Source organism: Elephantulus edwardii, unplaced genomic scaffold, assembly GCF_000299155.1.
Source record: "Elephantulus edwardii isolate Elephantulus edwardi_28Jun2011 unplaced genomic scaffold, EleEdw1.0 scaffold00070, whole genome shotgun sequence".
NCBI classification, from domain to species: domain Eukaryota; kingdom Metazoa; phylum Chordata; class Mammalia; order Macroscelidea; family Macroscelididae; genus Elephantulus; species Elephantulus edwardii.
Genome location: NW_006399820.1, coordinates 13,286,716 through 13,300,204, shown reverse-complemented (window position 1 = coordinate 13,300,204; position 13,489 = coordinate 13,286,716).

The following is a 13,489-nucleotide window of genomic DNA, read 5'->3' as shown; positions in this document are numbered from 1 at the left end:
AGTGCTTTAGTGGTTGCAGCATAACTTTTTACCACTAGGCCACCAGAGCTCCCTCATTCAGGTGGTACAATATTTTGACTCTTGTGGGCTTGTTTGAATTTTTTTTTAAGTTTCAGCTTAACTTGCTTGTGAACAATTGATGATCTATTTAGTAGTCAGCCCTGACTGATGACATTGAGCTTCTCTATCATCTCTTCTGTGATGTAGTTGATTTGACTCCTGTGTATTCTGTCTAACAAGGTCCACATGCCATAAGTTATGTTGTTGAAAAGAGTATTTACAATTATTAAGTTCTTGATCTTACAAAGTCTCGATGCTCCAGGGCAATGAGTCTCTTCTGACATCCATTTTGATCTTTTCCTTCCTTTCCCCCCTTTCTTTCTTGGAGAATGTGTAGCTAGGGTGCTCTTTGGAGGCAAGAATTATGAAGCTTTGACTCACATACTTTGGATATGTTTCTAGGAGGTCCTACTCCTTGGAGAAGGGCATCATGCTGGGAAGGGTGGATGGTCAGCAAAGGAGAGGAAGACCCTCAACTAGGTGGATTGATACAGGGACCGCTGTAATGGGCTCCTCTTGTGTGTCAAGAAGTGTGGGGACGGTGATGATAGAACAGGGTTCAGATCTTTTGATCATAGACTCCTGAGTTGTGCTCAACTCAACGGCACCTTAACAGCAACAACAACAGCCCCTAGAATGTTGATCTTTGTGTGTTCCATTTCCTATTTTATAACTTCAGATTTTCTCAGATTCATTTGTTGTACATTACAATTATGATTAATGGATTGCCTGGCATTTTCCCCCTTAATCTCTTGACTAGTTACTGATAGAATGACTTACTTTTATATACTTCACAACAATGGGTTAATAACTTTGTTGTTTAGATAACTTTGTGTGTCATCAAGTTGAAACAAACTCATAGTGGATTCTCCAGTGGGTTTTCAGAGCCAGTTAATGAAATCGGGGGAGATTCCTCTTCCTGTTAAAGAGCAGGTGATGGATTTGAACCATAAGCCTTTGGGATTCTAGCACATCATCTTACCAGTAGGCCACCTGAGCTCCCAGTTATTCCTAATGAATGTTTACAGCTGTTTCTTCTCACTTTAAGGTATGTCACATCAAATAATGAAAGTCCTTCAGTAAAATGAAGGTTCTGGAAGCTTTTCTCCATCTATGTCATTAAGGTAGACTATTTTGAGCAAGCTTATCTTCCCCAGAGAGTGACTTCCAATCTGAGGGTCTCATTCTTCAGCACAGCATCAGTGTTCCTTTTCTATTCATAAGATTTTCACTGGTCAATTTTGTGACTTTTTTTTTTTTTAATAAGTAGTCAAAGGCCTTCTTAGTCTATAATTCTGCTGAAACTTGTTGACCATGGGTGACCCTGTGGTATTTAATATACTAGTGGCATAACTTCCAGTGTCACACCAACCTGAAAACCACCACGGTGTGACAATCTGGTAGGCACATAGTGATCACAGACATACGGGATCTAGAATTAGATTTTTATTTTATTTGATAACCTTGCATACAGAGAAAACTCTACATATGCTTTGGATTTATTTTGATTTTTTATCTTAACATAGATCTATTGCAAGTTAATACAATTACTGCAGTTTAGCTTGCTTACCGTTAATGTCAAGATTTTGTTTGCCTTTTCTTTAGGGAAGTCTGTAATTTAGATTAGGAAGTGATTATTATGATGAAGGTCAACAGGATTGCAATCTCCGGTGAACACTTTGTAATGTTAATGCCTGTTATTGCTCAGAAAGCCAGACCATATTTTTATAGTTTATTGTGACTGGATTTTGCTTCTCACTCTGAGATACCAAATGTTACATTTATTTTTGCAGTCTAAAAGTATCAGTTCCTTTTTGGGATTATTTTAGTGCTCTTCTTTCCTTTACCCTTTAAATACTGGTGTCCTTTGGGTCCTCTTTTCTGCCTCTTTATTCTCTCCTTTCCCTTTCCCTCATAGAGAAGCACACTGAGTGGATTCTTACTGTATATATATCAGGCCAAGGGTATGGTGTTCATTGCACAAGGCCATGGTATACTTACTGCCCCAACTTCCCCCAACATGTGTTCAGCACTTGTTCAGATAATCTAGTAGTTACCTTATAAACAAACCCCTCATTTACCCTTATAATAACCTTGAGTGTAGATTTCATTATTCCTGTTGGTTCAGTGTTAGAATTCTTCCCTTACTCGTGGGAGACTTGAGTTTGTTCCCTGGCCATTATACCTCATGTGCAAAATCACTTCTCTGTCAGCAGAGGCTCATTTTTAAAAGCTATTGCTATGATGTTTCACAAGTTTCAGCAGAGCTTTCTGACTTGGACAGACTAGGAAGAAAGCCCTGGTGACCTACTTCTGACTTTTAGCCAGTGAGGACACTTTGGATCACAGTGATATAATTGTAGGGGTGGCTCAGGACAAGGGAGCATTTTGTGCCATTGTGCAGGGGGCTGCCATGATTAGGGGCCAACTCTGTGGCAGAAAACAACAGCAACAACAAATTTGTAGATGAAGAGACTGAGCTTGGAGCATGTTAGAAAGTAAATAAACAAACTTATATAAGTAATAAGTAGGTTGAAACTTACTGTTTTCCCCATCTCTAAGCATGTTATATTTTGTGAGTTATCTCAGCTCTTGGTAGCCTTATCCATGATCACCCAAGTGACAGAAATTCCCAAATGATTCTCTCTTTGTTCCAGATCTCATTGTTCATAGTGTGTCAGTATGTTTCAGGCCCTCCAGATTCAGTGGATTCTAAAATGTGCCATAATTGCCCATTTGTTGTGATTCCCACTGTCATTTCATTGCACCAGCAGTCTAGACTTGTCATCATCAGCATTTGGTGTTGCTAGCTACTGCCAAGTTCACTCTTGACTCATGGTTACACAAGGGAACACCATGCTGTCCCTGTATACACCATCTCCATTATCAGTTATAGATCAGACTACTGTGACTCAAAAGGTTGTTCATACACTGATTTTCAGAAATAGCTCACCAGACCTTTCTTCCTAGGCACACTTAATCTATATGGACCACTGAAATATTTTTAGCTTCATAGTTACAACCTTCAGTTGCAGGTAGTTGCTGTGCAAGAAATGCATTTTCCTGGAATTGAACCTGTGTCTCCCACATGAAATGGATAATTCTACCACGGAAAGTTGAGAATTCAGTTCCCTCATGATAAACAGAAAAGAAAACAAATACCAAGCTCTCTGTCATTGAGTTGATTCAGACTGTTGGGTTTCCAAGGTTGTAAATCTTCATGGAAGGAGACTTCTGTCTTTCTCCTGCAGAACAAATGATGGATTCAAACTACTGACTATTTAATTAATAACTCTTTGTGGTATGTGCTATGCCACCAGAGCTCCTTGCCCTCTTCATAGCCCTCTGATAATATCTTTGCTTGTCTAACTCCTTCCCTGGACTGAGAAGTCTATGACTGAAAACGGGGACCACAACTACTGTGTCTTCCTTGGCCCTAGTAACTTATCAGTTGATCATGAATGTGGGCTATGGTTCATCAGGCAGATCTAGAAGAGTTGTTTGCAAAATACTACAGTGTTCAACATATTTATTTAGTCTCACTAAAATTTTGCAATGCAATTTTCAAATTTTAAATGGTTGAAAAGAATCTGTGGTGACTTTCTTTAGTTACACAGATATTTTTTTCCTTTCCTTTGCAATTTGTGACAACAGGCAACTACATAATTGTTTGACTCTTATGTTTTATTTCTATTGGCAGCAGCTTCTTCCCTTATACTTTTTTTTTTAAAATTTTTTTTAATATACTGTTGATAAGAGAGTCTAAGCATAATGGTGTGGCCATTTGCAAAGCAGTCTCTGTTGAACTTTGGTTTAAGGTGACAAGAGTTTTGCGTAGCTACTGGTGAAGAGACTAAGCTTTAGAAGGTGCTTGTTTATCTTTTTTACTTCTTGTCTATCAAAGATGGTTAGTATACCAAGAACACTCTGGGCAGTCTATTATGTGAGTGCTTAACTCACTGCTAAATTGAAGCTAGACATCTGTCAAGGTGTTTTTCATTAATGTACATCTTTGGTCTCTAATACAGATTAAGTCTTGTTCCACTTCTGGCCCTTTTCTGAATCCGGCCAACCACTTGAATATCTCTAGGCCCCATTTTCTTCATCTTTAGGAATTATGTTGCTCTGAAATAGCTCAAATAGCTCAGATAGCATTAGATTCTATGGCTTTCGGCCCCCAGTGTATGCTCTCTTGCTGCCTTATCGAGCTTGTCCCCTTGTCCTGACTGCTGGACTCGTTCTCCTGCCTGTGCTACATTCTACACACAGATATACTGTTTTCTTCAGCGCTTGGCTCTGACCTAGAGGTTTTCTCTGACATGGAGAGCTGAGAAGCAGTCTTGTGTCGCTTGGAACACTGCCTGCTGCTGCTACTTCCCTGGCACACACAGATCCCTTCCACAAAGGGCTTGTGATTCCCTTCCTCTTAGGAAGCACATTCCTGACCATGGTTGCAAAAGTGTGATGTTGCAGAGTGAGCACAGAAAGATTCTGGTAATGTTCCTAAGAAGCAATGGGCAGTAGGTTTGGGATTGAGAGTGTGACATAGAGGCTTGTGAGGAGTGAATAGGTAGATGTTCTGTTAGACACATCGCCCAAATCAAGCAGCCAAGGCTTTGGAGTGAGGAACAGCAGCAGATCGTAGTACCATACAGCGTGTGGATTATCTTGTTAAATTTTCTTTAACCCAAGCAAAACAACCAAATTACATTGCCATCAGTATCATGGCAAACTCTTGTGTTACAAAATAAAACTGAATTCCAGGAGGTTTTCTTGGCTCAAATCTTTATGGAAGGAGATCACTAAATCTGCTTTGTAGATTAGAACTGCTAACTTTACAGTTAGTTGTAGAACAGAGACTGCTTACATTACCCAGGGATCTACGCTTTCTTTAACTGAGGGCAAAACCAGTTAAGTGGCTTCTGCGTTTCCCATATAATCTGTTGACAGAGCATTTGAAGCAATCATTGTTTCACAAAGACCTATCTGTAATTTATGAGGCAAGTTAAGAATATTCTGATTCAATTTGCTTGAATTCTAATTGTGTCATTCTAGAGGAAAGGACAAATAAGGCACAAGGTGGTTTTTATATGAGATCATGCATTGGAAGTGTTTCTGTAAAAGCAGTTTTCTGGTGAGGTGGGAAAAGGCAGGTCTGGGCTGTTAGAAGTAGAGGATAGACATTGAAAGAGCTGGAGAGGAGAGCCAGGAAAGGGGAGACAGTGGGCAACACAGCAAGTTCTAAAGGCCAGAGGTAAAGTTTCTTAGAATCTGCTCAATGAAGAGCCCCAGCCCTAGTTTCCAAGGCTGCTGCCTCAGGCATGGTATGCCAGCCTCTTAGCAGCCCAATAGGACTGATCAGAACTGGCCCAATAGTATTTCCAAGGCTGAAATTTTCATCCAGATCTTTCTCCTGGGAAGCAGCTGGAGAGTTCGAACCATTGACCTTTCTGAGAGCAAGGGGAAAATCCTGACAAGTAGAGCCAATGCAGAAGGGCTGGGCTGGCACTCAGGCGCCGCCAGCCAACATCACCTGCAGCTGAAGTCCGACCCAGCTGGGAAGTAGGAAGTGCCGCGCCTGAGCTTCCTGTATAAGTGAACGCCACGGCTATGTGCAGCCCGAGCCGCAAGCACTGCCAGGTTCAGTGTGCAGCCCCAGTTGCATGCATCGCCAAGTTCACGGGCATCGCGGCTGCTCAGGCCAGGAGGCGGCTGTGTGCCCCGCCTCCGAGCCAATCGCTCTCAGAGCACAAGTCCTCTTACAGCCCTGCAAAGTGTCAAGCTGTCAGCCGCAGAGCACGGAGGGAGAGGGAAAGAATGAAACAATCCTCTCTTCTTGGAGTCAGAGCATCAGAAGAAAAGCGGGAGGGAGGCGATTGAGAAGCCCAGCAGTGGAGAGCCACGCAGCTCGCCTGCCGAGGTAGGTCTAGCCAGCTTTTGAAAGGCTGCAGGCGGTGAAAATACACATGGGAAGGGTGCTTGGCTAAGAAAAGAGAAATGGACAGGAGACTAATGAACTGTGACACCCTGATCTTAAACCTTTCCCCTTCTCTGTCTCCACTGCTTAAACCTTACCAAATGGAATGAATTCTCAATGTCTTAAACACCTGTTAACTTTTAAAAATAGATATCTCTGTAAAGGTGGTGGTGGTGAAATGTAATTTGTAATCAGGTTCTAGAGAATGTGTCATGCTATGCAAGATCAGACCAAACCTTTCTGCATTTCAGGAGGAGATCCAAAGTTGGCATAATCTAGAATGTTTACCTTCTGTTAGTTAAACCTACATGCCAGTATGTTGACACATGGTTGTGTATAAGATCTTACACTAACCATGGGATCTTAGCCATATGTAATGGCATTATTTTATCAGATAATTGCTCATAAAACTAGGATATGCCTGTGGTATGCTGCGTTTCTCAAGTTAAAATGAAACTGATTCTGAACAACATTCCATTTCAGAAGCAAAGAAAGGAGTTTTCCTTTTGCACACCTTTTTCTTTTTCTTTTTTGCTAGAATTCTACTGATTTTTTTCTTCCTAATGCATAGATCCCTATGTTCATGATTCTCCAAATCCAGCCCCCCTCTCTGTGAAAATGCTCCCTTCTTGGTGCTGCCCCCACCGGCTGCTACTTTAGAGTCTATCTGCCACATATACCGAAGCACTGGGGCTCGTAATAGCTTGCTTGCCAGGATCCTTCTAATTTGGCATTTTGGAATGTTTATTTGAACGTTGTGAGGTGTGAATTACAACATCGCTAACATTCCTGAAACAGCACATTGGGGGTATCTAGGTCCAGAGGCAAAATGAGTGAACTTTGAAATGATTCAGTTAGTAAGATGTGAGGAAGAGGCGGAAAGGAGCCCAGTGAGCCTTAACTGAATTGCTGGTTAATTAGAGTGACTGTTGTAGGTTTCACTGCAACAAACTGCCTGGTTCCTGGTTCCTTTCCTCATCTAATTCATCTACTGGTGGGTCTTTTGCCTTACTCTGCCATTTCGCTCCAAACCTCATTCTTTCCATGGATAGCATTTCCTTAAGTATTTCTGAAACTGACTTGAGAAGGGGAAAGGGTGCAGGGGGGTGGGGAGGGATCTGTAACAGACCCACAAAGTCATTCAGAGATAATTGTTATGAAATTCAAAACCACTGTACAAACATACTTTCCCCCACCTTCCACCCCTTTCCCCAGCCACTCATCCCCTGCTCTGCACACCTCTGATTGGTATTTTCTTCTTTTCTTTTACAAGTTTGGAAAAAAGTAGTGACATAAAAAAAAAGGGGGAAAAAAACCCCCACAACTTTTAAAAGGTCTTGCTAATTGAAACCATCCTGATAAGTAGATAAAAACTAAGTAAATGGGTAGAGTAAATGTACAAAAGATATTGAGTGGCAGATTAAAGTTATTGGATGATTTAAAAAAAAATTTTCCCCCCCAAACTCCAGAAAAACACTGAACCAAAAAACTCTCCATACCCGTCCCCCTAGATAACTCCTGTGCTGGACGTGGAGTTTGAATGTGGTCAAACCCTGTCCATTTACCCAGTGTTTTACAAATATTTACAGTCATCAATGCCAAATATCTTTGTGCTGAGCCCCAAAGAACATTCCCAGCATTCAAAAAAGCCCATTCTCATGAATGGTTTTAGTTCATTGGCAATTTAAAGGCATTCAGGTTCCCAAACTAGGTCACCTTAAGAATTTTTTTTGTTAGAATAGGTTTTGGGTTTTAGGAGCCAAACTTGAGAGCAGAGAGAAAAGTATGCTCCCTCTAGAAGGGAAATAAAAGGAAGCTTATTTTATGTCCATAATAAGGCCATTTAGCTTTCTGGAAAATATGTTTCTCATCAACAATGTGAATATTTTTTAGCTGAGAAACTATAGTGAAATTTTCCTTCTTGAAAAGTCATTTCAGTATTTTAGATGTTTATACACATCTCGAGAGAGAGAGTTTCTGCTGATCCTGGCTTCTGTTTTACCTGTGGCCTTGACCTGGGACATCACTTTCTTGTTCACTGAAGTCCTTGGTGTTTGAAATCTGGAGTTGGAGGTAGAGGTCAGAAATCATGCTGAACCCAGATGTTGGTGGATGAACAAAGTCCTGCCAGTTTGGGAAATAAACCAACATTGTACCATGGATTATTTTGGTTATGAAGAGGGACCCAGCTGCCACAGAAGTCATGATTTTCACTTTAGACTTCAGGCAGTAGTAAGTGTTTTACAGTCACTGCTTCCAGGTTCTGAGTCTTTACTTTTTTTAAAATTTATGTAAGCAGGCCTTAATTTTGTAGGATCTCTGGTAGCATAATCTGTAGGGAGTCACACTGTTAACCCAAAGTTGGTGCCTCTCTGGCGGTTCAAATCTGCCAGTGGTTCTGAGGCTCTGAAGAAGAAAGTAGAACAATCTCGACTCGTGATTTACAGCCTCAAACACCTGCTGAAAATTTCTGTGAGTTGATTCGGCAATGAGTTTTAGTTATTTGAATTTGCTTTAATTTATGAAGTATCAATGGTATAACATGTTACGTGATGAGCTTCTAACCAAAAAGTTAGTAGTTGAAATCCTCCCGTTGTTATGTGGTGGAAAGATGGGGCAATCTCTTCTCATTTAGATTTTCAACCTTAAAAACCCAGTGGAGGGTTGCTATGACTTGCAATAGACTCAACAAAAGTGAGTTTGTCTTTGAATTTCCTTAACTTTTGAAAGTCCTTAGCTAAAGCAAATTGTCAGTATCGGTTTCTGAATTACAAGAAGAAAATACAGACAAGATGCACGTTTTTAATATTTTCTGCCCTCTATGTACATCCAAAGATGTTATCTATCCACTGTACTATAGAGTGACTACTATTGGCCATGCACTGTAGATGGTGCAAATGCTTAATGTTTTCCGCTGTTTACTGAAAGGTTGGTGGCTAATGTCCACCAAGAGGTGCCTCAGAAGAAAAATGTGGTGACTTAAAATATCAGTTATTAAAAACCCAGCAAAAACACATGCATCACTATTCAAAGTGACAGCACTTGGTGGTTGGTTATTCTAGATGCTAATAAAATAAAGGTGTATAAGACGTGAGCTCATTTTTTTCCTGAAGGGATCCTCAAATACCTGGAAATGACTTTAGACTAGAGTGACAATTTTCAATATAAATTGATGCATGTATATGTATTGATGTATATAAATTAAAGTATGGCAAATATTTTGATCATTATCATCCCAAGCCATGTTTTTGTTGTTTTTGGAAGGTAGGCTTGATGGGGTAGACAATGTTTCCCTGATGTCAGCTAAGCATTAAGTAACTTGAGAAGCCATTACAACACTCAAGTTAGGGTGGATTTCCACATCATTAGATGTATGTGGGAGGTCTTATGCAGACTTTTCTTTTTTTAAACCCCAACTTTGCATTTTGTATTTATTTGGTTAATAGTACTTCTAAACCTAATACATCATGTAGTTTGTTGAGTGCTGTCAAGATGACTACGACCCTATGAACAACAGATCTGAACTTTGCCCTAACCAGGACCGTCCTCAAAATTTCTGACATGTTTGGGTCTAAGGCTACAGTCACTGTGTCAGTCTATCTTACTGAGTATCATCTTCTCTTTTGCTTACCTTTTCTATCATGATGCCTTTTTCTAAGAATTATTTCTCCCTGCAAACATGCCCAAAGAATTTGAGATCAAGGTTTACCATGTTTGCCTCTAAGGAGCACCCTGGCAGTGCTTCTTCCAAGAAAGGTTGGTTTGTTCTAGCAGCCCATAGGATTTTCAATACTTTACTCCAAACAAAACAAACCAACATTGACTCTTCTTTTGTCTTCATTATTCATTGTCCAACTTTCAGACTCATAGGAAGCAATTGAAAATACCATGGCTTGGATCAGATACACCTAGTCTTTAAACTGATATCCTTGCAGTCTCCTCCCATGACATTTACAGCGTCTCAAAAACTACGAGTAATCTATGAGTTGGTATTGGCTTGACAGCTCTGAGTGAATTAAAATACTGCAAAAGCATCACTGAGTAGAGCTTCTTACTCCAAGAGGAAAATAGACAGAGATATGACTGATTCTGCAACATGGAATGAAAAACTTCTAATCTATGATCATATGCCTTTCTTGAAATGAAACCCAACAGCCTAAGTGAAATACTTCTCTTATTCATACCTGGAGACATGTCTGATCACATGGTTTGTAGTATCTATGAAAGAACGTATTTTGAAAGCCTTATCTGATTGACTTGAGTTTCCCTGCAGTCACGGGTTTGGGTCACAGACTTTGGTTTACTGGTTCTTTGTCTTTCTTGGGAACAAGGAAATAAGACATCTCAGTTCTTTCTTTTCTTTTCTTGCAGCTGAAGGCATAAACTATCCTACATATAATTCTCTGAAACCATCTGTTGACACACTCTTCAACTTGTCTAGTCTTCATAATTAGAGACTAGGGAACACTGGTGGATTTAATTTTAATCGCCTTTACCACCCTAGCACCTAGCAGGTACAGAGTTAGGTTCTGTGTGGGCTGACTTTTCTCCTTGTATTATGGATTCCTGTTACAAGAAATGGATTTGGCAACCCCAGCCCATTGCTGTGTCATTGATTCCAATTCACAGCAACCCTGTAGGGAAGAAAACAATTACTTCACAGGGTCTCCAGGGCTATAAATCTGTATGGAAGCAGACTGTCTCATCTTTTATCCTTGCAGAGGGTGATGGCTTTGAACTACTGCCCTTTGGTTAGTATTTGAATACTTTTAATATTTACACCACCAAGGTTCCTTTGATTTGGCAGTGGCATATACAGATATACACACCTGACATCTGGTTTAGCATGGAATGCAGGAGGTTCCTCCTCTCAGTTGGTTTTAAATTTGTTTCTGATTAAAATTTCTGTATGGCACTTTTAACTTTCACAGGAAGTGATAACATTTACACATGTTTATATTCATTCGTGGGGGGGTGGTTGGGAGGGAATGATTTAGGTATTTGTGTTTTAGTGACTGCAGTTTCCTGGTAATGTCATGACCCAAGAAACAGCCCTGCTCTTGCTCTATGGGGCTTTTAAAAATACCACTGCTCCTTGATCTGTTAATTACATCATTGTCTGACCTGCCTTTAAGTGGCGTTCCTTCCTGCTTCTAAGCTTTGTTGTGATGCCAGGCAGGGGGGAAGAGAAGGATTCTGTAGGACTGGTGGAATAATTGTGGGAGGCAGGGAAACCACTGATTAAAAATGGGGTGGGCAGCCACACAGGGGAGTTGTCTAGGAGGGAGCTGGCGTGATGAATGTAAAATTACAATGTCAGAAACCTCATCGAGCTGTTATTCACATATCCACTCCTACCTTCCTCAATAAATTCTTATTGTTGGAAAACTGGGAATGGATTTTCACCTCTTGAGTCTTACTTTGTGGTGGTAATGAGAACATGCAAAGAAGGCAACAAAATAAAACTAGTCTCTTTAGGAAAAGGAACAGCATTTTTGCAAATGTTAAAAGCTTAATCTCCTAGATGATTCTTTTACTTCTAAATTTGATATGAAATCATGTTGTTACAGGCTGTACCTGCATCCTGTAGGGTTCAAAACTGGTTTATTACAGGGCCATGCACTGACCATGCTCACATTTCCTCCTTAATATGTATTTCCGGGCCCTGATTTTATGTGCCTTTGAGTCTCAACCCATCTTTTTTCCCTCGAAGCAGCTGGTGGATTTGAACCTCCTGCCTCTGGGTTATTAGCACAACTCCTTATCCACTAGGCCATCAGAGCTCCCTTTATGCCCCTAGGTGGTAACAAAGTTACTTCACTCAGCTGCTCATTAGGTTAGAAGGTCAAATCTACCCCTTGACACTTTGGAAGACAGGCCTAGAAAGTTCATAAAATTGCAGCCATTAAACAGTGCTGTGGAGCTCAGTTCTACTCTGACACATATGGGCTTGCCATGGATTAGAATTGACCTGATACCAATTAATTTTTGTTGGGGAAAAAAAATGAGGGTTTGTGTTTTTTTATTTTTTTAAACTAGTTGTAACAGATATTATTCAGAACCTACTTTTAGTTACCAAAGAGACTGTTTAAAAACACTTCTTGGTAATATTTAAGATGTTCTTCCTAATGAACTATTTTTCCTTTTCACCCACAAAAAGATTACCTGTTACCATCTCATCATTACTGATTCACCAAGTCCCTATAGGACAGAGTAGAACTATCCCTGGGGAGCACCAGGTTTCAAGGCTGTAATCTTTACAAAATCGGGCTGTCACATCCTTTCCCCACAGAGTGGCTGGTGAGTTCAAACTGCCAACTTTTTGATTAGCAGCCACGCACATACCCACTGCACCACCAAGGTTTCTGAAGAAAAGTTAATGTGCACTTACTTCCCTTTCAATTCCATTTTTAGAAGAGAATGGTATCCTGATTGCAAAGTATACTCTTATTGCCATTGTAGTGCCTCTTGAGAGGCAGATATTAAAATGAAGGGATTATGGTCTGAAGCGTGTTTTCAACGCTTGGCTTTCTCAATCAGTGGAGAGGTGGTAAATTAATTCCCTTGCCTGTCATGTGAGAGACAATGATAACAATGCCATAGCCCAGCTTTCTCATGCAGCCTTAATTGGTGGATATCTGTTTCCATCACATCTCAGGATTAGAATGTTTTATGATCTGTTTTAGTTAAAAAAAAAAAAAAAACAACAAACAAAACAACAAACAACCCCAAAACAATAGTCCTATGGGTGACGGATCCTTAGCCCTGAACATTGTTTAAATAAATAATTAAACAGAAAATATTCTTGCATGATTCTATTTCTCTGAACTTGGTCCCTTCTCATGTGTGTCTTCAGCATTATATACTGTGGTACCGACTCATATAGCTCAGTTTATCACATGGAAAGAGATTGCCCATCTACATCCCATGGAGCCACTCGTGAAGTCGAACCACATACTTTTGAGTTGCTTGCTTGTGCAACTCCTTACCACTAAGCCACCATAACTCCTGTTTCTTGGCTGTTGTTGTTATGTGCCATCGAGTTGCCTGCGACTCAAAACGACCTTATGTACAACAGCCCTAAATCTTGCTCTGTCCAGTGCTAGCCTCACTGTCTCCGACACACCCAACCCTCTTACTCCAGTCAATCCATATCATTGAGGGTCTTCCTCTCCTTCACTGTCCCTCCACCATCCCAAGCATGACGTTCCTCTCCAAGGACTGGTCCCTCCTTGCAATATGTCCGAAGTATGTCAGACAAATCTTCAGAATCCTTGCCTCTTAGGAACAGCCTGGTTTCACCCTCTTCAGGATGAACCTGTACTCAGTTATCTTCCCTAACAATAAAGAACCTAGTAACAGAGCAGGGTTAGACCACTAATGGAAAGGTTGGCAGTTCAAGCTTACTCCCACCCTGAAGGTTTACGACCTCAGAAACCTGGTGGAGGGTTG